This window comes from Macrobrachium rosenbergii, chromosome 28 (assembly GCF_040412425.1).
Source record: "Macrobrachium rosenbergii isolate ZJJX-2024 chromosome 28, ASM4041242v1, whole genome shotgun sequence".
In the NCBI taxonomy this organism is placed as follows: domain Eukaryota; kingdom Metazoa; phylum Arthropoda; class Malacostraca; order Decapoda; family Palaemonidae; genus Macrobrachium; species Macrobrachium rosenbergii.
This window is the reverse complement of record NC_089768.1, coordinates 27,438,220-27,463,476: the sequence shown is the minus strand read 5'-3', so window position 1 is coordinate 27,463,476 and position 25,257 is coordinate 27,438,220. Positions and strand designations below refer to the sequence as shown.

Genomic DNA, 25,257 nt, shown 5'->3' with positions numbered 1-25,257 from the left:
AGTTATCTATTTACAATTTACCAGTTGCTCTTGCTACCTCTTTAAAAAGGTAAAAAAGAACATGGATTCCATATTCCATCTTAATTATCTTAACTACTGTGAAAATTATGAAAATCCTACAATTTCAAGATTCACTCTTCCTTTTTCTTTTACCTGGCAGTGTTATTGCTAAGGACCTCTTCCAAAGAAAGGTCTTAATACATTTCAAATATTATTCGTAAGGATGACAGGTCTTTGTGAATGATGACTTCCGTTATGTTGGAAGACTTCAATTTTGCGTTTCATTCCAATCCACTGGGGAAAAATCCAAGCTAAACGAGGACAAATGTCCTGTTGTCGTACGCACTGATGGCGTTATGTAGATATTATTTAGGAAAATCATTCCCAGCATTTCAGCGTGTTCCAATGTTTGTTGCTCTCCATGCGCCCAGTTATTCAGAATTTGCCTAATCAGGCTCTATCCAAATATGAGAGTTGAAAGGGGAAAAAACCTGTATGTGGCATATACGGACCTAAAAATTTTTTTACAGAACTGATAAGGAGGGTGTTAAGGATATATGGTAAAGAACGTAAGTTGCTAGAAGTTAAGTTGCCAACAGTAATAACAAGATTTCATGTTGCAGTGAGGTATTAGTCAAAATTTGCAGGTGTGAGAGTTACTGGTTAGGTATATAAATAAGGCTGAGACAAAAGCGTGTTATGACACTAATGCTGTTTAATATGTTTATGGATGGACTGATGTGTGAAGCCAGACACATAACAGCAGGTGAAGGTGCAAAGTTGTGGGACAAGAAAATGGGCTGATGTTTGAATATAATATGATACAGATTGTAGACAGTACAGAGAAACTGCAAAAACTACTGAAAGAATTTACATGCGTTTCCAACAAGAGAAAGCCGAGAGCAAAGCCGAGAGCAAATGTGGGCAAGACTAAGGTATTGGGGGTAATTGGAAACCAGGAAGATGGAGCAATGAATGTTTGTAATGGGAATAGGATGCGAGTCACAGATTGCTGAAGGTAGCACAGGCGCGCCAAAGATGGCGAAGAGGCTTGGAGAGTGTATGAAGGAACAGTTGGGTCAACTACTTTTTATGGGAGTGAAGTGAGGAGGTTGAGTACAAATGAAAGAATAAAAGGTTGAAACTGTGGAACTGAACTGAAAACGTAGACATGTGGCATAAGAAGAACTCAAATGGTGAGAAATGTGGGGATACTGAGTAGTAGTGGTAAAAAGGTCAGCGCAGGTGCTTAGTGTCGTCTGAGATGGTTCGATCATGTGGAAAAAACGGAGGATGATAGGTTGGTGAAGAAAATATGGGTATTTCAGAAGTGTTCAGAGAAGGGAGGAGATTGAGACCTAGAAAGGATTCATACGTGTTGAAGGAGTACAGAAAAGGAAGGGGCTGAAAATACAATATATAAGCGAGCGTGGGCGTGATGAACAAATGGTTTATGGCATAGTGTGTGTAGGTGTGTGGAAGGGGGCGGCCGGTTGAGCGCCTGTATGTATCAGGAATCGGCAAAACTGCTGATAAGCCTTCTGTAGCGTTATATGAAACAGCCAGTGTTATGGAAGTTTTCGCCCCCGGCTGTTCATCAGATCATTTTCTTGTATTTTCTCGAAACCAACCATAGTTGGGAGAAAAGGCTTATATATATATATATATATATATATATATATATATATATATATATATATATATATATATATATATATATATATATATATATATATATATATATATATATATATATAGAGAGAGAGAGAGAGAGAGAGAGAGAGAGAGAGAGAGAGAGAGAGAGAGAGAGAGAGAGAGAGATGAATGATTTGAAGAAATAAAATACCATTAAGCGTACTGTATACAACGCCCCCGTTGCATAAGAGAGAAAATAAGTTAAACACAAATAAATTATTAGTATTCGTCATACACAAAGAAAGGGGAATGTTTCATTGCCGTAAGCGATGAAAAAAGACTGCACGAACCGGAGATAGAAACATATATCAGAGGTAAAAAGTTAGGAAAAAATAAGCTCGAAAAAGGCAAATTCAACCTTTACAGAGGTAATGTGTATCTTTACTCGGAAAACACGATATCATTTCTTTTCACCACATAGTATTCACAATGTCCGTAAAACTCAATAAAAAAAAAACTCGCAAAAGTTGAATTAAAACGTTATGTATGTTTGTATCTTGGAAACAAGACATGGTCTCTTTTTAACGTCAACATATTCACAAAACCGTCAAAATTGATTAAGTCCCTTATCTAAAGATCGTAAGAAGAGTACACACGAAACCCAAATAAACTCATGAGTATCAAACAGCCGGCTGATAAGCATCAGTGTGAGAATGGTTATTTTTACTTTTTCATGGCAGTGAGCTGAATTGGCCATGTATTCAATATCCTTTTCGGAACCGAACTCCGACACCGCTCTGTATTTCAATTCGAAAGCCTCAATACCTCGCTGAATGCGGGCATTGATACCGGGAATTCCTGTCTTTCATTCATCATTCCTGGTTTTACGCTTTTTGGTTACCATCCTCCCTTTGCCGGGTGGTAAATAAAAAAAAACAGGATCTGTCACTGATTGCTGTTACGTTTCATTAACATCGCAAAATATTGCAACCGGCACTCACCTTTTTTTTACGGCTATTCAAATCGAAGATTACAGCAAGCAAAACTTCGGAACAACCGCTAAAGTTTTACCAGCACTATAATTAAGGTTCATCAAGCTGCTGAACAGATAAATCTCTTGACAAGAGGTACACTAGAGCTTACCTCGATGCGTACTGGGAAAAAAATTCAAAGTGATACTTTCAATGGTATTTTCCTGGAGAGCAAGTTGTTTTATGCTATTTTTCCTGTGTGTGTTAATATATTTATACGGCTCCCCTTTTACAAACACATACGTGTATATATATACATACACACATTTCATCATATATATATATATATATATATATATATATATATATATATATATATATATATATATATATATATATATATATAGAGAGAGAGAGAGAGAGAGAGAGAGAGAGAGAGAGAGAGAGAGAGAGAGAGAGAGAGAGAATGCTAATATATGGAGCATTTTTAAATTTTGCCTCGTAATAAAATTCTACTGAAAAGAGAAAGTCCACAAAAAAAGAGAGAAAACTTTATTACAACAGTTCAGCCTGGATGGCGGGAAAAACCCTCAAGCACAGGACGAGTTATTGCGCCATAATATTTTCATACTAAAAAAAAAAAGTAAAAAAAGTACACATCATTTACCAAATAATATTTTCTAGTAAAATAACAGGAAGCGGCCCTCCCATGCAAAATGCATCATTGAATTAAGAAACGGACGGACGTAATTACAACTAAAGCTTTGATAACGTCCCCAGAAAGCAAATGTAAATTGTAAATTACGTTATTTAACAAATAAATGGTCAGCAAAAATACAAAAACTTTGTGTCATACAACCTCGAGTTAACCATCACTATGATCTATTTCCTTGGCATAAGTCTTTCAGACACCATTTACCAATATGAAACCTCGTCTTAACAGGAGCATATTATAATGAAAATTAGTGCGCTGAATCATATAAAACCCAAGCAACTCTTAGAGTACCATTTGCAAAGTTCAACTAACATTATCAAAATGCATCACTAGCTTTTTAGCTACAAGTCCACAATTATTACACATATAGTATTATGATCCAAGCATATATTAACAACCATCTCCTGACATGAATACTGCATGAAAGGTGCATGTTCTGACCACAACATTCATCGTTCAAGCGCCTCCTCTCGCTCTTCAGATAGCTCAAATTTATAGCACATAAATTCTTCATTGCAAATGAAGAACGTTTAACTTTAGGTCGAACAAAAATTTGATGGAAAATACATACGCATTCCCTCTCACCGTTTATGACTCGAACAGGTATCTCGAACTTAGTTTCAAATATGTTCTATCTTAGTATTTACCACAGATGTACGAGCCAAATACGTCAATGGATAGCTTTACAAACTTTAAAATAAATGTTACCTACCCAGAACCTAAGGTTTACGAATATTATGATAGTCCTGAAATAAGAAGGATCTAACATAAAAATTTCGTTTATAATAAAATGAATTTTTAATAAAATGTGTCATTTTTCAGCAATGAAGCAAAAAATACCTTAGGAAATAATATGCTTCCAATACAGAATAATGAATCAATAAAATGGCCAATGCAGCTTTCAGTTTTATTTTCATTCTTACATTGAACAAGGAAACACAGCAAGACACTTAGGTCGTAACTTCATTGATATATAGATCGAGGTGTTTGTCTAGGAACCATGGCACTTCATGGCAGTGGCTCGGTTCACAAACAAACACCCCAATCAATATATCAATGAAATTACACTAAATAAAGCGATATATCTGCAGACACATCCTTAAGTGTGAACTTGCAAACAGTTACCGGTGTCAGTCTTTATTCTTCTTCCTTTATGAGTTATTATTCCTCTGCCTCCCAAGAAGACTCTGTAATTATTCCTGTATTTTCAAAGATTTTAAGATCTGTTCTCCTGATAATCTCAGGCACAGAGACAACCTACGTCGTTATAATTTTCATCGACGTTAAACCATCCCAGACAACATTACTTTCCGGTACACTTTCGTTTTCTAAATTCTTAAAATTTTCCACTAAAGGCTGGTCGGTCATTACCAAAGGGGAAAATTCTACATGCAATGATTTGTCCGGTTTTCTTTCTCAAGCCCAGCATATAGACTGAGATAACTGTAAAATCTTATTTATTTTATGCATGCATTTCTACTTACGTATTATACAATATGTAAATCACCTCTTACTCAAATGCAAATCCTAGCTAAAAACTAAATTAGTATTCATTTGCTTAAGATACTAATCATCTGTGTGAGACAAGCACCGTTGTACCAAAATGAATTCCTGCAATTGATAACGCTCAAGCAGATGATCTGAGTAGTTCAGGAGACTGTGATGACTGGCTTGTTTCTGTGATTTGGTTCATAACTAGACAACATGTCGGGTAAATATGACACTGGGAAGTTTGCGTCATCTTACAATAAACATTGCAAGTGGTTCGATTGGAGACAGCGTGTGCCAAGAACAGAAGGTAGAGTCACATTTAGTCAGCCTTGGAAAATAGACAAAAACTAACTGGTACTATCACTGAAGTTCAGTATTCAATGTATATAGATGCTCAAAAAGGAAGGCAGCCAGTACATTAAGAGCCTTACTGGGATTCGACACTATTTTGGCCATGTTTGTTACAGCGTAAAAGGACATTCAAGAATTCTAACGGACCATAAAACTGTCACCATAGGAAGATGATTTTTGTAAAGAACGAAGAAATAATGCGGTAAAACAAGATACATTACCACTTCATACGACTGCTACAATCATATAAATTCACGTAAATTGATAAACACTAAAATAAAATTCAAACTTACTTACTGTTAAAAAGTCTCAGGTTTAAAATCCACCACCCAGCTCAGGATCATGACCCCCAGTATCAAATTCACACTCAGCCAAAAATGCAGGCTGGATGGTAGGTTGTACATCCAGGTCTAAGGTGCCTTCTACAACAGCCAAGTTCAGTGGTTGCTTCAACAATTTTCTCCGAACCAATGGCTTTAGTATAGGGACCAGCAAACCCCATGGTAGTTTTCATGTACGTGACATATTACCTGACCAAGAAAACTCCTTCATTATTATTTCGTCAGTTGATTACTTAACCAAATGGAACCACTCTATACACAGTTTTGAAGATCCTACTAACAATACACGAACTTGTGCGATGCTGCCAAAAGGGTTAGGTCTAAGCCTAAAGAGAATGAGAAATATGCCTCGTTTAGGCTGAGCTACTTTGGAATCAAATGCAAATTATATTTCTGACCAATGCATTGAAGGTGAGCCAGATATAATTGACCATGCAAAAGACTGCTATATTGGCCATTCAATGAAGATAAACTGACTACAAATACATGAATTTAAGACTGTGGCTAAATACAGATAATGAATTTCATTTTAAGCTTCTCCAATTTTTCTTTTTTTATAGAACTGTCTCATAGTTGTGATGAGACAACATTCTCAATGGTAAAACAGCGAAAAACCAGTAGTCTAGGAAAAGTAAAGACAATATTATTTTAGAAAGGTTTTGTGGGGAGGAAACCACTTTTAGCTAGAGCTGTAATCAGACGTTAAGTAGCAGTGGCACTGCGTTGCCAAAATGTACACATTTTCCCTCCAATGAAGGAATTTGCTTGCATTTCGCGATCGAGTATAGAAGTTGCGTACTCACCCAATGGTTTGGACTGTGGATGAGTATCCCTCATATACACTAGAGCTTAATCTGTAGTAAGCCCTATTACTATTCTGTTATTTTCTTACATTCATGGGTTGATGTCGCATTTAGATGGCGTTTTTAGAGCCGAAAAGCCTCACAGATCCCATTTTTTGAATTCTGAGTCCAGTTTAAAGCTAGGTTATCCATTCCAATCATCTTTTTTTTCACTGGATTGTTTTTCCTCATATATTTTCATAAAAATCTGAATTTATACTTCCACAAGAAAGTAGGAAATGTGGGGCTGTATTATGGAGGAATTAAAAGAACTCACGTGATAGGTATTTTACTTCCTCCATAATAAAGCCCCACATTTGTTACTTTCTTTTTTACATGTTCCATACTTGGACTGGAAAAGAGCACGAGGTCGTCGGTCCCTTTAGCCTTTACACACAAACCAGACACAAAACGAACATCCGGAACACCGCTAAAGCCATACATCTCCCCTAACGATCGCCGACCAACTGCTCTCTAAGAGCGTTCCAACTGATGAAAAGCTGATGAGGACACCACGATAGTTCTTGTAAAAGTAATGGGCAACTCTCTCTCAGCAAGATGTTTTTGTGAAAACAAGGATGTCCTTGATGGCAGATATTTTTTAGTATGGTTATGGTAATGGTAATGGTAATGGTCGAGGGCATAAAGTTACTAATCTTCATGTTATCTGAATGGGCTTCAATAGGGGAATATGCAAGTCAAACATTATGAACTCTGTAACTATAAAACATTTCCAAAAAGCTATACCCACGGTCAAGTTGTGTACAAACTCTACGGAATTTAGAACCACATCTTCACCATTCATCCACGACTTGACATAACAAACAAAGAATGACAAACACTGAAGGACGGACAGACAAGACGGATTATGTCCCCTCAGGTGCATCTATGAATGAAGAGCCATCTTTGAACCAAGTTTAACTGGAATAATTTCACCTTCGTACGATACGATGCGATGACAAAGTATGATAGACACACTGGTGACAGACCACTCTCCTTCCATGTACGTCTAAGCATGATAGCCTATTTATGAGCCAGCTTAACTGCAATCCTTCAACTGTACGGCATAGGTAACGATAACAAGTTAACAGACAGACCGGCAGTAAAAGAGACACGTCTATGCAGTGTTCTAACTTTGTACCAAGTTTAACTGAAATCTATCCGAGTAGGAGTTGCAATGATAAAGGAACAGTGACAAAGGGAAAGACGGACAGGCAGAAACACTGACAGAGACAGGGAGGAATTAATAAAAACACAAACAATCATTCTGTTTTAGCATAAGAATCAGCGACTATGACTCAGGTGGAGATTTGATTCTTTCTGATCCAAAGTTGTAATATTCATGAATATTATGCAAATACAGAAAAGTCTTGCTACATTAGCCCATTAAATCATACCAGGTATTTATATAGGCTTGAGCAGCTGTTTTTACAACTCCCAGAGTACAATTATCATTCCTATACTGCTCCAAACTTTGATCTTGAATAACATCAAAACTGGCAAACCAGTAAGAACATCAGGAACGAAAGTTCCACAGCACAGTCTATACCATTACAGAATAAAAAAAAAAACTCTCTTTACCCAAATAGTGGATGAATTGCTTTTAAACTTTGCTCACGCTGATTTATAGCGTATATGATACAGCAAGCCCAATGACTGAACAGCAAAATATAATTGTTTAAAAAAAAGCAATTATTGAAGCTAGATTGAACTTTTCCTTACTAAATATCCGTAAATAATGAAAGAGTAACACTAACAAATCTTCTCTAGTTACTATCTTAGTATCAGCAAGGAATTATAGATAGACATACAAAGAGAAAGAAACATCATATTACGAATTATAACACAGAAAACGTGAACCCCGTCTTGCATACTCCAAAATGCAAACCTGTCCACCTAATTCTTGTCAAGAAGAGTTTTTTCCAGTGGGTGTGTGTGTCTAAGTGTTGCAATGCGGTTGCAGTCTCAAGAGCAGAGTGGAGGAGCTCTATGGCATCGGGTCTAAAATGAATTCAACAGGTCATACTCTCCAGGACAATCCTACAGGGGCTCTCAAACTGCAGGGGTGTAATTAATCCTGTGTTCGTATCCTCGTCAAATATACTCCCTTGGGTAAATTGTTCGAGGAGGAGGAGGAGGAGGAGGAGGAGGAGGAGGGAGCTAAGCAGGACTCCTCAACCCCCTTCCTCCAAAAACCCCCATCCCCCATCCTTTCCTTTCCCCATCTCTCCAGACACCTGATGGGTTATGCGATGACAAGGAATTTCACACGATGCCATCAGCTATTCCGACCATTCCGGATGCGTACATCAGTGCCCTTGCATTCGAGGCATGGCATCACATACCTTCCTTTTCACAAGACGTCGATGCACTATAAGAGGTAGAGCTAAATGCTGTATCATTAAACAAACGAGTGTGTGTCCCACAGGCGTGTAGCTCGTCGAATCCGTAGGGCGCTGTGTCAGAGCTACTGGGGAAGGAGGATGGGGGAGGCATCCAGTGGCGCAGGTCGATACTAGCGGGAGATACGAGAGAGAGAGAGAGAGAGAGAGAGAGAGAGAGAGAGAGAGAGAGAGACGGTAGTAGGGGTCTACAGCAGGAGGGATGCCTCTTAGGAGCACTGGTTGTAGGGGAGAGGAGGGGAATCATACCAGGGAGGAGGCTGAGTAAGAGAGAGAAAGAGAAAGAGAAAGAGAGAGAGAGAAAGAGAGAGAGAGAGAGACCGGGAGGGAGGGGGTTAGAGAGTGAGTGAGTGAGAGAGAGAAAGGGAAAGAGAGAAAGACCCCATGCGCCCACACCACTCACACATCTGCCCTCAGTCTGCTGCTTGTACCGCTGCTGCACCCTACAGCCTCGGTGGGCTGTTGTTCAGAAAAGAAAAAAAAAGGAAAGATCAAATAAGACCGCGTCTCACATCATTGTCCACCCCAGCAGTCGTTACTAGAACTTTCTAAAATTCCATTATGATCCACACTACCCCGTCCTTCCAAAAATAATCATAGCACTTGATTAATAAAAAAAAAAAAAAGCTATGTAAAATGTTACAAATCCTATTCATTTTGACTTGAGTAATCCCCTGAAAACCGGGTCCTTCGTAATACACGACTACACAAAGGACCATCCTATTGCTTAACATCTAATGTGTTGTGTCTACCAAGTGTTTCTCAATTGAGTGTCCACGAGCTTTGTGAAAAGAGAGAGAGAGAGAGAGAGAGCGAGAGAGCGCGCGCGAGAACGAAAGGGATAAAAAGAGAACTTTTCAGAACACATTTTTTCTACGACCTGTACAAAAAATTACTTTTTCCTCTTAGGCATAGCGTGAGTGTACATCAATTACTCTCTATCATCCGGTGCTTAAGATTACACGCAACCGAATTGTTGGCCCTAGTGCCACTCAAGACCGTCAACTGGGCTACACACGCATAAGGCCAACACACACACATCCTCGAATGGTAAAGCTTCAGCTGTTACTGCCATTGGTAAGTAAGACTGTTTGACGTCCCCGTTTACACTTGCGAAATTAACAATTTATGAAGGAGTCATGCCATAGTAGCAAAACTAAAAAAAAAATATATTCTTAAGACCTCGTAATATACCGTATATATATATATATATATATATATATATATATATATATATATATGAATTTCATAAAGTACATGATTTGGTGGTTTGGTCTGCATGTTAGCAGAATTAATCAAGAAAGAATCCACATGTTATTTATTGAGTAAATTATTGAAATTCTCCCTGAGTGTTGATGCCAGTTCGAATAATTAATCTCACAGTACAGAAAACGAATAAAAAAATATAAACAACTTAATGGCTTTAAAAATCATAATCGTGTCTATTAAGGGATTCTACTATACTGGTTTCAAATGGTTTTTTTTTTATTGTCAATTAATTTTTGCACTACTATTTTCTGCATGTGACATTTCAGTTATGCCTTCAGTCTTATGTATCAGGAGTTTTGACTAGAAATTTTCTGAATTTCAACCCTATAAACAACTGGAATGCTTGTCAGCTGCTGCATGAACACAAGTCAATGACAGTTCACCATTTGATTTTAGTCAAGATGGATAGATACACCGAAAGATTTAGATAAAAAAGCAATAAAACTACATTAGCCAACATATACGCTACCGCTCCATAAAAACTGTAATAACGACACCAATAATAAGAGCGATCATAATCAAGTTCTCGATATCATAATACTAGCTTAACAATTTGATTATGCTATGTTGGCGGCAAAAAAAAAAAAAATAAAATAAAATTCAATATACTGTACCCATGATGGTAAGTTTCCATACGTGAATTATAGGAAATGAACTTTGTTTTCCGGGTAGATTCCAGTGAGTTTGCCTCGTAAATATCAGGTGTATAATTTTTTTTTTTAACCGAGGCTGGAGGCACAGCTGAACTGACGAAACGGTTTGAGCACAAATTATTATTATTATTATTATTATTATTATTATTATTATTATTATTATTATTATTATTATATATATATATATATATATATATATATATATATATATATATATATATATATTATATATTTTCCTGTCTCCCAATGACAGGGATGGTCCCATAATAAAAAAGAAGACACTGATAACTACCTAACGCAAACGTCAGTTTTATTAACGTGGCTGAACCTCAGTTTTCCAATAAGCAGCTTTGTTTTATACGTGATCCTTTAATTGCTTAATATATAATGTTTACGTGCTGCAAACTCTCTCTCTCTCATATATATATATATATATACATATATATATATATATATATATATATATATATATATATATATATATATATATATATATATATATATATATATATTATAATCTACTGTATATATCTACATATATATATATATATATATATATATATATATATATATATATATATATATATATATATATATATATATATATATATATATATATATATATATATACATATACATATATATGTGTGTGTGTGTGTGTATGTGTGTGTGTGTATAAAACGATAGGGGCGATGAAGGATCCCAATAAAAAGTCTGGTCTCAAAAAAAAATCCTGGTTAACTACTTCATCCTCTCTAGTAACACTTGTCTTAGTAAAACATATATATTTGTAAACAGAGAATCATCTCTCTCTCTCCCTTTCTCATATATATAAATATGCTTATATAAATATATATCTATATATGTGTGTGTACACAACAGAAACGCCGTTTCTATGAACAGGTATTGGCTTAAAGAAAAAAAAAAATAGAGGCCAGGGTTACATCAACATAACTACTAGAACAACAGAATCTGGGATGAACTCCCTTATACAAAACTTCCACACCAGGAGTTGCTTTGTAAACCTATACAGGAGGCTCAACAACAGCGCGTTGAATCCTGACACACACACACACACTTTAACCTTCATCTTCTACGTTTTCTCGGAACTCGTAGAGATTAAGACTCTTTAATTCTGGTACTTCTTCCACACCATTTTTCCAAAATTTCCTACTTATTCCTTCCATCTTTCCTCACGACACCACAGAATTATACAGTATTTTAACCAACCTCTTTTCCTTCATTCTATCGACTGTTATTGCTTTTCAAAACACTGACCCTTTTTCACACCTTTTTGCCACTTCTTTCAGTGTCTACATTTCCCAGTTTTCCAATCCTCCTTTGACATATGATAAACATGCAATTTACCTAAACGGCTTCAACATATTTTTGCGTTTTGTATTCAGCATCAATACTTGGCTTTCAGAGAAGAGAGCTGACTCCACAATTCCTCCACGCATACCAACTATTTCGTTGCTCTCTCCTCTTCCAAATCTTTTGCATACTCTATCACCTTCCTTCGTCCGTTCTGCGATTCCTTACCTTTTCTTATCCTACATACATCCATTACAATTACTACCTAATACCTACACGATTCAGTGATCCACTTTCCTGATTTCCACTTAATACATAACCATATTTTTAATCAGTTTCACTTTCAGCTTTCTCCTCTTTCCGAGTTTCATTAGAGTAAAAGCTTCTCTTCACTATCACAATCTACGACCCCTTTTTGCTCGTAATCAATGAACATTATATCCTTTGTCTCATCTCTCGTTTCTACTTCTATAAACATATAAAACAGCCGTGAACGCATAATACACCATAGTTTTCAACGAGGTTGTACACCAAACCAACCAACTTCCCACCTACATACTCAAAGTTTTCATAATAAAATCTGTGCTAGACCCGAAAAAAAAAAAAAACTGTCGATAAAATATATACTCAACATGCATTAACATTACATTTTTGCCACTTATGTAGTATATATATATATATTTTCATGCAAGGTCACACACTTCAGCGTTACGGCTCCGTCCGTGCGCCGCTAAAAAAACAGGCATTAAATATCCAATGAAAAGTAAAAAATAAAATACCCAAACTGAATTCTTGAAAGCCTTTTCAGCTTGCAAGGTAGCCGGAGGCTACTTTGACGCGGATGATCTTAATGGATAGGAGGAGCATCACAATGGACTCTGGACAAATGTAGGATTACTGCTTGTGGCCATGAGGGGGAAAAGATAAAAACAAAAATATACCGGTGCAGTAAAATGCAGAGATATTTACAGAGATAAAGAGTATGAACGAAAAGTTTAATGCGGTGCAATAACATTAAACAAGGGGCAATAAAACTCGTTACACTGTAAAAGTAGAAACAAACCTTTGTTGATAGAACTAAAATTCAGAGCATACATGAAACATAAAAAATTTGAATAATATTGATGTATAAGAATAACTTGATGCTAAACGATAAAAACATGCAGTATCATATATACAGTATATATATGTACTGTATATATATACATATATAATTATATATACTGTATGTATTTACACATATATATATATGTATATATACATATATAATTATATGTATATATATATTATATATGCATATATGTGTGTGCACAAGAGAGAGAGAAAGAAAGAGTGCTTACTATGAAGACGAATGGTTACAACTTCCAAGGCTGGCTTGTTTCTCGCAAATATAAAAAGGACTTGTCAACCCTTTTTGTACTGATCTGGTTAACTGTTAGTTAAGAGTGACATTACTTGGAACGCCCCAAACCTAGATGTTGTTACCAACAATCTCATGGGAAAGAAAACAATCATCACTTAAATATATATATATATATATATATATATATATATATATATATATATATATAATATATATATATGCCAACACACACACACACACAAATATATGTATAGTGTATATATATATATATATATATATATATATATATATATATATATATATATATATATATATATGGAATAGTTGTTACTAAATACCTGGTGACTCTTTAATACTCAAATACCAAACCACAAATACCAGTTAATGCCGAATTCAGTTTGCCTTAATAACTAGCACCCACTGGAGAGATACCATGATAAGGGCGTCTGCCCCGGCCAGATTTGAAGCTATGCATTCTGGGTTTGATACGAGCTAGAGGGTCTACTTATTCACTAAGTATATTGTCTGCTTCAGCCTGTATCCCCAAAAGGAACAGATTCAAACCCAGGCCCAGGCAGATGCACATAAATATAATTCCCTTTGGGGGTAAGTTATGAATTCATATATAATATTATATATATATATATATATATATATATATATATATATATATATATATATATATATATATATATATATATATAACCTACTGCTCACTTTTTACCAGATACGTATGTAATTGCAATAGCCACAATGCCCTCTTAACTTCTCGAATTCTTCACACTTTTTTGGGTACGCTTGTCACTACAAACCCTTAGATCCATATGCAAGAAATAGGAAGTAAATTGTGATGTCCGGTAGCAGGATTCGAACCCACATCCCGAGGATAAGCATGAAGTGAGGTTAGCAACGTGATCTCGCGCTGATACTCAGGATGTGGGTTAGAATCCTGCTACCAGACATCAAAATTTACTTCCTATTTCCTGCATATGGATCTAAGGGTTTGTAGTGACATGCGTATCCAAAAAAGTGTGAAGAGTTCGAGAAGTTAAAGAGGGCATTGTGGCTATTACAATTACATACATACCCACATACATACATACATACATATATGCATATGTACATACTGTATATAATTTATATAATGTGTGTGTGCGTATATATAAAGCCACAAATATCGTTTAAGGGTATTATAACTGATGAGAGCTTCTGCCCACTCCAGGATTCCAACCTAAGCATTTGATTTAGAAGCAACGATTAACAGTCGACTTGATAGGTCTGCTACCATGGGATATAGAAACTGAAATAGACTGTTGGACATATTCAAGTCAATTTCAGGCTCTGCACTTAAAATCGATATCAGTCCACCCCCTCACATCATGACAGCTGACTGGTCAGTTTGCAACATGGCTAATCATGAATTTTTGTCACTTATACACATGTTGCTATTTTACTCTAACAATTTTAATTCATAAATATTGTTTAATATCAAACTCACTATACCTTGAGAATAATTTACACCTAAAGGGAATGTATAACTGATATTTGCTCCTCTCCCTCCCCCTACCGGTCCCCCCGCTCCAAACTTCGGATTCCAACCTGTGCCTTAGGTTTAGAAACAGCGACAAACAGTCGACTTTGACCACTCAGCTATTATGGCTCATGAGAGCTATTGGCAAGTTTGTAACACTTGGTTAATTACTAATTTCCGTCACTTATACATGCGTGATTTTTTCGCCTTCGCAAATATTAAGCTACAAATATCGTTTAATATCGGATTCATTATACCTTGGGAATTATCAGCTAAGTGTAATGAAATTGTGTTTGTGTGTGCATAGGAAAGGAATAAAGAGATTTCCTGAAGATTAAAACTTTAGGAGTAATAAGACTACAACTAAAAGCATCCAATAGGCGTTCTTGTCTTCAACTGTACCCCAAGATAATTTTTTTTAAATTCCCCACACGTGAAGGTAATTATGAAAACGATGTCATAAAACTACAGAGTACATACAGAACGACATACTAAAACTGCAATAAAAACCAGAGAACACCAGCCAGCATTAATGGAGGGTGAAAGGATTTGTGGACTGAAAGTGCTAGAACCTGAAATGCTTCGATGCCGGCTACAGCATATCCCAAAAGTGTTTTTTTTATCACAAGGTACAGTCGATTCGTGGAAGCTTAAAAATAATCATCTAAGGGGAATGCAACTGAGTGTACTCTGACAAAAGCTGAAGCAGAAAGTCAGATACCTAGAATCTGCAATGGAAAGCTCGGAGACTCCAAATATACCGGCGCCACGAATTAATGATGGTAAATTCTACTGAAAACTATTCAAGTGCTATTATTGTTCTCGTATTCTGGACTTCACCATTTGCACAATTTCCAACATACTTTTGCTCTCTAATCAGAATGCTTAACTAATTATCGATTTATTTTATGAGCGTAGTTTTTATTTCTTATTTAACTCAAAATCTACCACAAAACGAGAGCACGCTAACAACGTAATACATAACAATGACGAATTTCATTTAAATGAGAAATTCAAAAAGGCCAATCAAAACTCCATTTTGCCTCTCAAAAGTAAATCTGACCAGCCATACCTCAAGTGGGAAACAATTAGGAAGACTAGCGATTCCGAAAACCATAATGGGATTCTTTTATTAAAATTATTGTATTTTAACAAAATTTCCGCAATGAGTGTTTGCATGGCTAACACGCACCAGATCCTGGCTAAGTGCCTAAATCTTCGCAATGAAAGCTAATTTTCTGGAGTAACTACAAGACTACAAATGAGCGAAAATTAAGTGCACATTATGATGTTCACATTATATGATAAAAAATAACGGTAACCTTCCAAAGTACTTTATAAGCTAGCAGTAAGTTAAGTTTAACAAACTTTTGGCATGAAAATATTCTATTATTTTCATGTGTTGTATAAAGTTCATTGCCAACTACACTACTGAAACAGTTTGTCACGTCATATGTGGTATATTCTAATAATAACGTCTTTATCAGTGTTTCGGAAAATGCCGCACTATTTATAACACATCAAGACTGGGTTAGGGTTAAATAGGAGCGTTAGGCTGATTCCCCCAGTGCACTTTGCCAAATTACGAAAAATAAGTTAACCAGAAATTTGGTCGTCTGGTTAATACTATGAAAAACCAGTTTAATGAGCTGGCCAGTAATCATCAATCGAAAAGGTTTACGATAGAAAAATTCCACGTTAAAATGATCTATATATAACAACATTTTCCACACAAATATGTTGTTTCCTACCAAGACTTGATGCAACTCCTGTGAATATTAATATCCGTAGGAACGTAAACTTTGATGCAACAATTTACTCTCGCGAAGAATACTTCAGCGTGCGTATATATACATGCAGACATACATGCATAAAGTTCAGTAATGACGAAATTTCGCAAACGAGAGAGCCGAAGTCAACTTCAATTTTTCATATTTTTTTTACTTTGTTTCGACAAGGGCGGAATACATGTAACTTGCACTCTCATCTCATAATACTTGGTGGATAGCAGAAGGTGATAACTACCTGGAGTCCCTTCCAGTATGGGGGAAAGCTCCAGTGAAATATTATAATATATATATATATATATATATATATATATATATATATATATATAATATATATATATATTATATATATAAATGTATATATATATACATATCTGATATATATATATATATATATATATATATATATATATATATATATATATATATATATATATATATATATATATATATATATATATATATATATATATATATATATACATATATATATATATATATATATATATATATATATATAGAGAGAGAGAGAGAGAGAGAGAGAGAGAGAGAGAGAGAGAGAGAGAGAGAGAGAGAGAGAGAAATTTGTTATCGATATAAAAAGTGTACATGTATAATGAAAGGACATTTGAACATCTTTTATGTCAAAGATCTGTTTATGTGTCCCGTGAAAAAATGAATGACTCAAGAAGGTTTTTCTCATATGAAGCTAAATATGAGAAATTCTTGAGATTCATACAAAAAAATTAGCTCCACCTTCAGTTTAGACCATCCACGATTTCATCCATGGAGAAACGGAATGGGACTCGGCAGGACAAAACATTATCCAATTATTTTACATGTTAAGTTTCATGACAACTGTAAGTGTCCCTGTCTTTTTCAGTAAAGTAAACCGTCGGTTCTAAAAAATTACCTCCATTATGGTACAAACCCATTTTTAGTATAAAATTTATTTACATTGTTTCAAGCCCATTTATTTTCGATGTATAGTGCTTGAAATTCAAGTTATATGGAGTGTATGACAAAAATACGTCGTCGCCCAAATTACACACACACACACACACACATAATCCAGTACATGCAAAATCATTACTGGCACACAGACAAGACGTCTGTGAACTCTCGAAAAGGGAGTGAATGTATAAATGGAATACAACAAAAGCCTCCGACTCTGCCCCTCGTCATCCCGGACGATATTTAGCCATTGTTTACACTGCTCGCGGAGTTTTTCTTGTTTCCACCAAAGTTTAGAAACTCAGGTTGGGGTGGCCGTAGAAAACTATGCAGACTTCTTCACTCTTTCTCTTTCCCCCTTTCCTTCTCGCTCATACAACAGAAAGGTATTATCCCTCACCGCCAAAGATCACATCTTGACAAGTACTGCTAAAAAGTAACGTCTCAAGTCCGTAGATCGGAGATGGATAACAAAGACAAAGTTTACGATCGAAACGATAGAGAGGCAACGTGGAGGGTGTTGAGGATGTAAGGTGTAGAGCAGGGTACACCCCGGGGTATCATGGAGACAATTCTACTCCGACACCTTTCTTTTTACTGGCTCACTCAGTCGAGCAAAACATTTTCTTCAATGCTGATCAAGTAATCTTTATTCTTATGTCCTCTTCACAAGCAATCACTGGTGTCATTTTCGACTAAAAAAAAAAATACATACCCCTGCATAAACCATAATTTTCCACAGGAATTTTTGAAAACTGTACAGTGCCATCAAAAGACTTCTGACCGTTATGGAAATTTTCTTCTTTTGCGGACGAATTATCTGTGCATGAGAGAGAGAGAGAGAGAGAGAGAGAGAGAGAGAGAGAGAGAGAGAGAGAGAGAGAGAGAGAGAGAGGCAGGCCAGCTTGAAACGTTCTGTGCGACCCGTCATCCACTTTCCTTTTCCCTGTCCCTCTTAAGAACCTCTTGTAGAAGGCACCTTGGCAAATGGTGTCAACAAACGGAGAAGAATGTAGGCGTCCGTTGGGAAAGATGCTTGTGCAAAAGAGAAGGGAAACATAAAGGAAAGATGATTGTGTCAAGCAAGAAAATGATAACGTGAGGCAGAAAGAGGACAGAAAGAGGACAACGGAATATTGTGAGGGGACATGAAATGAAAGGTTAAAGAAATAGGGACATTTATAAAATATCATATACATTATTTTGTTTGTTCGAGTATATCCATAAACAAAATATACATTTCTGACTATACTTTATAGACATACGGTATGGAATTTTGCCACTTATACACGCCTGAGTTTTTTTAATTCATACACAAACATCACCTGATATCGAATTCACCATACCTTTCGAATAACTTACACCCAAAGGGAATTATAACGGAGAAGTGTTACTGCCCCGACTAGGATTCAGACCTGTTGCAGAAGCACTTATCAATTAAATTTCCCTTAAGGCAACAGCTTACGCACAAATGGAATTATATCTGATAAATGGTTCTGTACGGGCCAGGATTCGAACCTGAGGCAGGTGCAGTTATCAATATTAATTACCTGTTGGTGCAAGCTATTCCTAAGGGACAATGAATTCAATATTTGTGGACTCATAAAGTATGCATTACATATAAGGAGTTAAAGAATGAAATTGACAGGAACTTAGTTTTCATCTGCAGTCACCCCAACAGGGGAATTATACATACATACATATTCTTTATACACACATATATATACATATACATTTACACCATTACTCTCCTCTTGCGATAACTCTGATCTCCTAAATATCATGCTTGTACACAAGGTTGCTATAGATTGATATTAAATACCAGAGTCATAGAAGAGGTTAAATATGATTGTACAGACGAAAATCCTAATTTTGAAGGTAACAAATTCAACTCGAATTCTGAAAGCGAGGACTACCTATAAATAACTTCAGCCCAATTAAAAAAAAAAAGAGAAAATGTTCACTAGTAAACCTGAATTATTTTCAACATCTTTTTAAAATACAAAAAGAAAAAAAAGACAGGGGCATAAATATATCACAACTAAAAAAATCGCAACATCACCGACTAACACGCTAAAATTTGAGAGAAAAAAAAGTTTGAGTTAATTTTCCGTGTCTGGTAAAACGGAATGATCTGTAATGAGATCTTAATTGACTGTTAATAAGTCATTCAACAGGCTGTTGTAATCCCTTCGATCGTAATGATCTGGAAGAAGGGATTAATCCATACCACCAATAACCGAGGTTCATTTCCCCCGGGTTCAAAGGTAGCAATTACGCGGAGAAAAAAAAGTATATGAAGACCAATAACTCAACATAAAAGGTTGGAATACAGTTCTCTGATTACTCTAGGTAAAAATGTAAATGACAGACAAATAACATCAAAGAAAATAATGCAACATCACTCACACTGCAGCGCCCCGATGTCCTACTGCGTAACTGCACATGAAAGCGAGCAGTAACAAATGACTGGGACACCTCATAATCACATATCACGGGAAACAAAAAACGGTCGTTAATTAATCGAAAATGCTCAAAATGACAGGTTCAGTGTTATTACTGTGTTATGGACTTCCACCAGTAATATCTACTGAAGTGATCCTCCAGTGTTCTAAATACGAAGTAATGTCGTTGTAATGTATGAATGAATTGCTGAGTTGACCTTTGATGTTGTGACACTAGTTGATCATTTTAACAGCAATATCAAAATCCTTTCATCATTCAAAATTTAATTTAGTAACTGGAGTAGTGCTATTATTATTCATTATGGAACACGATAATAGGTGATTAGCAGAAATGACTGCAGTATCTAACAGAAGCAACAGAGCATAACATTAAATACACAATGAAGCTTTAAAATCTTCCTGCTGAAATTTAAAATTTAGCTAGTAAACGAACGCACTATGAGTGGTTAGTGTGAATGAAACAAAGGTTTGTGCAAAATTAATATTCAAAGGTCATATCTTCACACTTTTGGCTTAGTAATTAAAAGCAAAAGAATATTAACAAATATTGGAAAGCGCTTGGAAAATAGAAAAACAAAAACTATAAAAAGTTACTAATGACGGTTTTATCTTTTTGGAAAGCAGATGTCACAAGGCTATAGTAGTCTTTATCTTAATTAGCACTGGCTGTCTGATTTTCCAGTCAACCCTAATGAGGTACATAATACAAGATTAACTCAGGCGATTAATCAAAGTTCAATCTGACATTCGCCGTACAAATTACGAGTGTTTAGTGGAACTGTTTGTAATTTAGGTGGAGGATTTCACCAGTCTGTGCATGCGCTTGTGTGTCTGCGTGAGAGAGAGAGAGAGAGAGAGAGAGAGAGAGAGAGAGAGAGAGAGAGAGAGAGAGAGAGAGAGAGAGAGAGTTTGTAGCCTCAGTGAACCACGTATTGTTATTTCTTGATGTTCCTTACATAAACATATATGCTAACGTCCATAACCACATTTGTACATTTACTTATACATGCAACAAACACACACACACACACACACATATATATATATATATAATAATATATATATATATATATATATATATACACACACACACACACACAGAAATGCATTAAAATCATCAGCATCAGCGCCGATAAAAGCAGCATTTTACTGGTACCAAACGGATATTTACTGCTTTAGGACTGTCGTAAAATGGTACTTAAGCCATTGGGAAAAACTCAGAGGGATTTTAATACCATGGATTTAAATCGCCCCAAAATATTCCTTGCATCTCACAAGACAAAAATACCGTTTCTGTACGCTAGCATCGTTCTGAGTTGCGAAAGCGACCTCTCTCTCTCTCTCTCTCTCTCTCTCTCTCTCTCTCTCTCTCTCTCTCTCTCTCTCTCTCTCTCTCCAAATAATGCTATTGGAAAATAAAACGCTGACCTTCTAACGAGAAGAAAATGTTAAAATTGACCTCAGGGAATTCAGTGACTGAAGAGCCTTTCGCAGAAAAGCGAAGAGAGTAATGGAACTTAAGACGAACAAAATTGTATCTCGCTAAAAAATTATTGTATTTCACATATATATTTCAATATCATTGAAATTTAACAAAAGCATAGGGATTTCCTTGTATAATGTTAAGAACATTAACCACTAAAGGAAAAAAACGTGTTAAAGCTCCTCGTACGTAAATCATGAATAAAATTCAATTTTATTTACATAATCAGGTATATTTAGTATTACTAAAGCTCTCCCTGTCTCTCCCATTAGACCCACAAATAAGCTCACACACACGAACATTATAAATATATATATTATATACAGTGTACACACACACACACATACATACATATATATATATATATATATATATATATATATATATATATATATATATATATATATATATATATATATATATATATATATATATATATATATATATATATATATATATAAAATACAGTTATGCATTTTTATATAAGAACTTTGCTGGAAAATGTACTGAACTTTTAATAACAAAAAAAAGCCAGTCAAGACACAGAGAAGTATTTTATATCACAGTGGTTTCACACACGTTTTCCAACTTGCTTTAGCCTCTTAATGATCTGCTCACTAATGGAAACAACTGGCGCCATCATAATTTAGGTATCTAAGTCATTAACATATAAATCAGATATATGAATCATTAATCAACTCGTACTCATGTCACGATTCCTGATTTTCAAGTTCATCCTCTTCCTCGGCAACCATCACGCAAGTGTTTCGGGTTGCGCAGATGTCTCGAGTCACAACGTTGGAGCCCGAATTAAAAATTTAATCACAGTCGGAACATTTGTGCGGGAGCACCTCAAGTGTGCAAGTTGAACCAGGCCAGCGTCTGTAATCAGATAATGAAGGTCAATGCTTGCTCTTCACTATTATTCACTTCTCCTGATCGTCGAGCTTCATAGAGGCAACCCTGCCCCGTCTTGGTCTCTCCACAATTTCACTGGTCAGTTTTGGATAAAATAGTTTTCAGGTTTATTGATAAATATGTAGAGCAAATTTACTTTTGATTTACCTTCATACGTGTGCTTTTCCGATGTTTGCACGATATTTTATTTCAGGGGAGTTGGAAGTGATGAAGTTATGTTTTTCTCATATGTTTCATTTTCTTATGTAACCTTATTTTGAAATGATAGCATCGCTGCACAACATTTATCTAGAAGATTACTGAAGCTTAAGTACACTAGTTACTTAAACGCAGCTGATTTATTATTATTATTATTATTATTATTATTATTATTATTATTATTATTATTATTATTATTATTATTATTATTATTATTATTATTATTATTATTATTATTATTCTCTGGTATTCGTAGGCACCCAGTGGGTTACGGCCGTTTTGTGCTACTTAGCCTCGTTTCACTGGGGGGTAATTTGGCATCGTTTTCGTTGGACAATGACCCCTCTCGGTGCCAGCTCTCGGATTAAATTAAGAATTATGTATGAACTTCTTCTGAGACGACTCTCCGTTTCTTTGTTGCTCAGGGACTGTCCTTGCTGGGCAGCGTTGTTTGGATGTTTATAAGAAAAAGATTTTTTTTTTAATCGAGGATGGATTTTCATAGTATTTATCGCTTTCAATGGAAAATATTCTACCACCTTTCAAGTGCTGACTGCTGAAACTCCAAAAGTGTTTTAAATGCAGATCTGTAAATAATTTTATATGCACTGATCTACTATATATAAATAATATAATCACGATCGCGCTCATATACATACATTTAATATATATACATATATATACCAAAAAACACACTATATATATATATATATATATATATATATATATATATATACATAAATATATATATATATATATATATATATATATATATATATATATATATATATATATATATATAATATATATATATATATATATATATATATATATATATATATATATATATATATATATATATATATATATATATATATATTTACATACATATATATATATATATATATATATATACGTTTATATATGATATGGTAATATTTACATACATAAAACGTTTATATATGATTAAAACAGTCATTAAAAAGTCTTATTTTAAGATTATATAAATATATGCATAAAGTGTGTGTGTGTGTTTTTTTTTAACACTCGTCGCTGCTGCTCTCTCCTATCTGTTCCGTAATAACGGCAATAAAACACTGAGTACAGGGAACTAGAGAAATTTCAATTCCTACGAAGATGACAGACAAACATACAGCAGCTTAATTGAAATCTTGCTTTTGTATTAAACGAAGATTCTTCCGCTTTATAGTCTCAAGAAATCTAAAATAAATTTCTCCTCCTCCTGCATAAGCTCTACCAACTTATACAATTTGGAGAATAAATGAGATGGCTGCATACTTCATCACACACAAGTGTTCTTGACAGATACTTGAATCTGCGTCGTAAAATTCATGCGCTCCGGATGGAGTGAAATTCGGAATTTGGGAAGATTTATACCCAGAAAGACTGAGCACTTGAGTCCTGATGTCACCCGAAATCTGACATGAAATTATAATGTTTTTACGACGAAAAGCAGAATGATTAACTTCGAGTTCACTTCTTACTCTCATTAAGAAATGCAGACATGAGAATAGATTATGCTGCCTTGTAGAAGCCACAGGGAAAAAAAAAAAAAAAAAAAAAGGCCCAAATTTTGAGAATAAACAAAGGTGAAGTACTCGAAGAATGCGAAAAATAAAATCGAAGATAAAAAAAAATAAGTTTTTCAAAGTACAGTAGATAAATAAATGCATGCTCCATACATTTGGCTCCATCTGTAAATTACTTTCTGGCCACGATGGCACAGAACAATACCATTTGCCACTTCAAAAGCACGAGCAGATTTTATCTATACGCGGTGAATAACCATCCTTTGGAAATTTAAAAAGTAAAATCTTTTCAGATCCTGAATCATTTCAAGATTTTTTTAAAAGACAGTTGTCAAAATACATCATACCTCACTTAGGCACTACTAAAGAGAGCTACTTTTCAAGCAGGATGTTTGATATCTGAGATACATAGCCTATATATTACAGGTGTGTAGTTAAGTCCGGTGCACTTAAATTGTGAAAATCACTAAGCATATAGAAAATTCAGTTCACTGCGAAATTGTCAAATCGAAAGCATGCAGGGACATTTTGTCAAGAGTGGTTATAATTACCTTCCTAGCAATTTTCTTTTTATTTTAGAAATTAAGAACTATTTCTACTAAATGACACAGCCAGCAGCTGCAGGTGATTTAGTTTGGAGTGAGCGTGAAAATACGCTAAGATAACAATAACATAGATGTGGACAAACTATTTACATTAAAATGCAGAGGGTAGAGAAAAGTTCGTGCATGTGACTCTAATTATCTTTAGTGCATCTTAGAAGTACACGACTTTATACAGTAACTAAAACTCCTTACTCCACTTTTTTAGGAAATGGAAATGCCATTTCCCTGATCACATACAGTACAACAACCTATCCGTTTCTAATTTCCAAACGCATCCATTAACTTTCATCGAAGGAAAAGCCCCAACAAAAGAAATAAATGAAAGGTTCTCATTGCGCATCTGAATCGGATCGTCTCTAATCCTTTTAGACAAAGGAAAAAACCCGAAGCTGGTAAAGCCAGATCCCTCATTACTCTAA

The 25,257-nt window shown here is 35.2% G+C and overlaps 1 protein-coding gene across 2 annotated transcripts in view; it reads left to right on the top strand.

Annotated features, from left to right (window-relative positions):
• The first annotated feature begins 9,163 nt into the window (after positions 1-9,163).
• The window catches only part of Pde6 (phosphodiesterase 6), a 370,807-nt gene continuing 354,713 nt past the window's right edge, over positions 9,164-25,257 (top strand). For both annotated transcript variants that reach the window (XM_067130407.1, XM_067130406.1), the window contains exon 1: positions 9,164-9,825. The gene's annotated coding sequence lies outside the window, so the exon portion shown is untranslated. The remainder of the gene's footprint in view (positions 9,826-25,257) is intronic.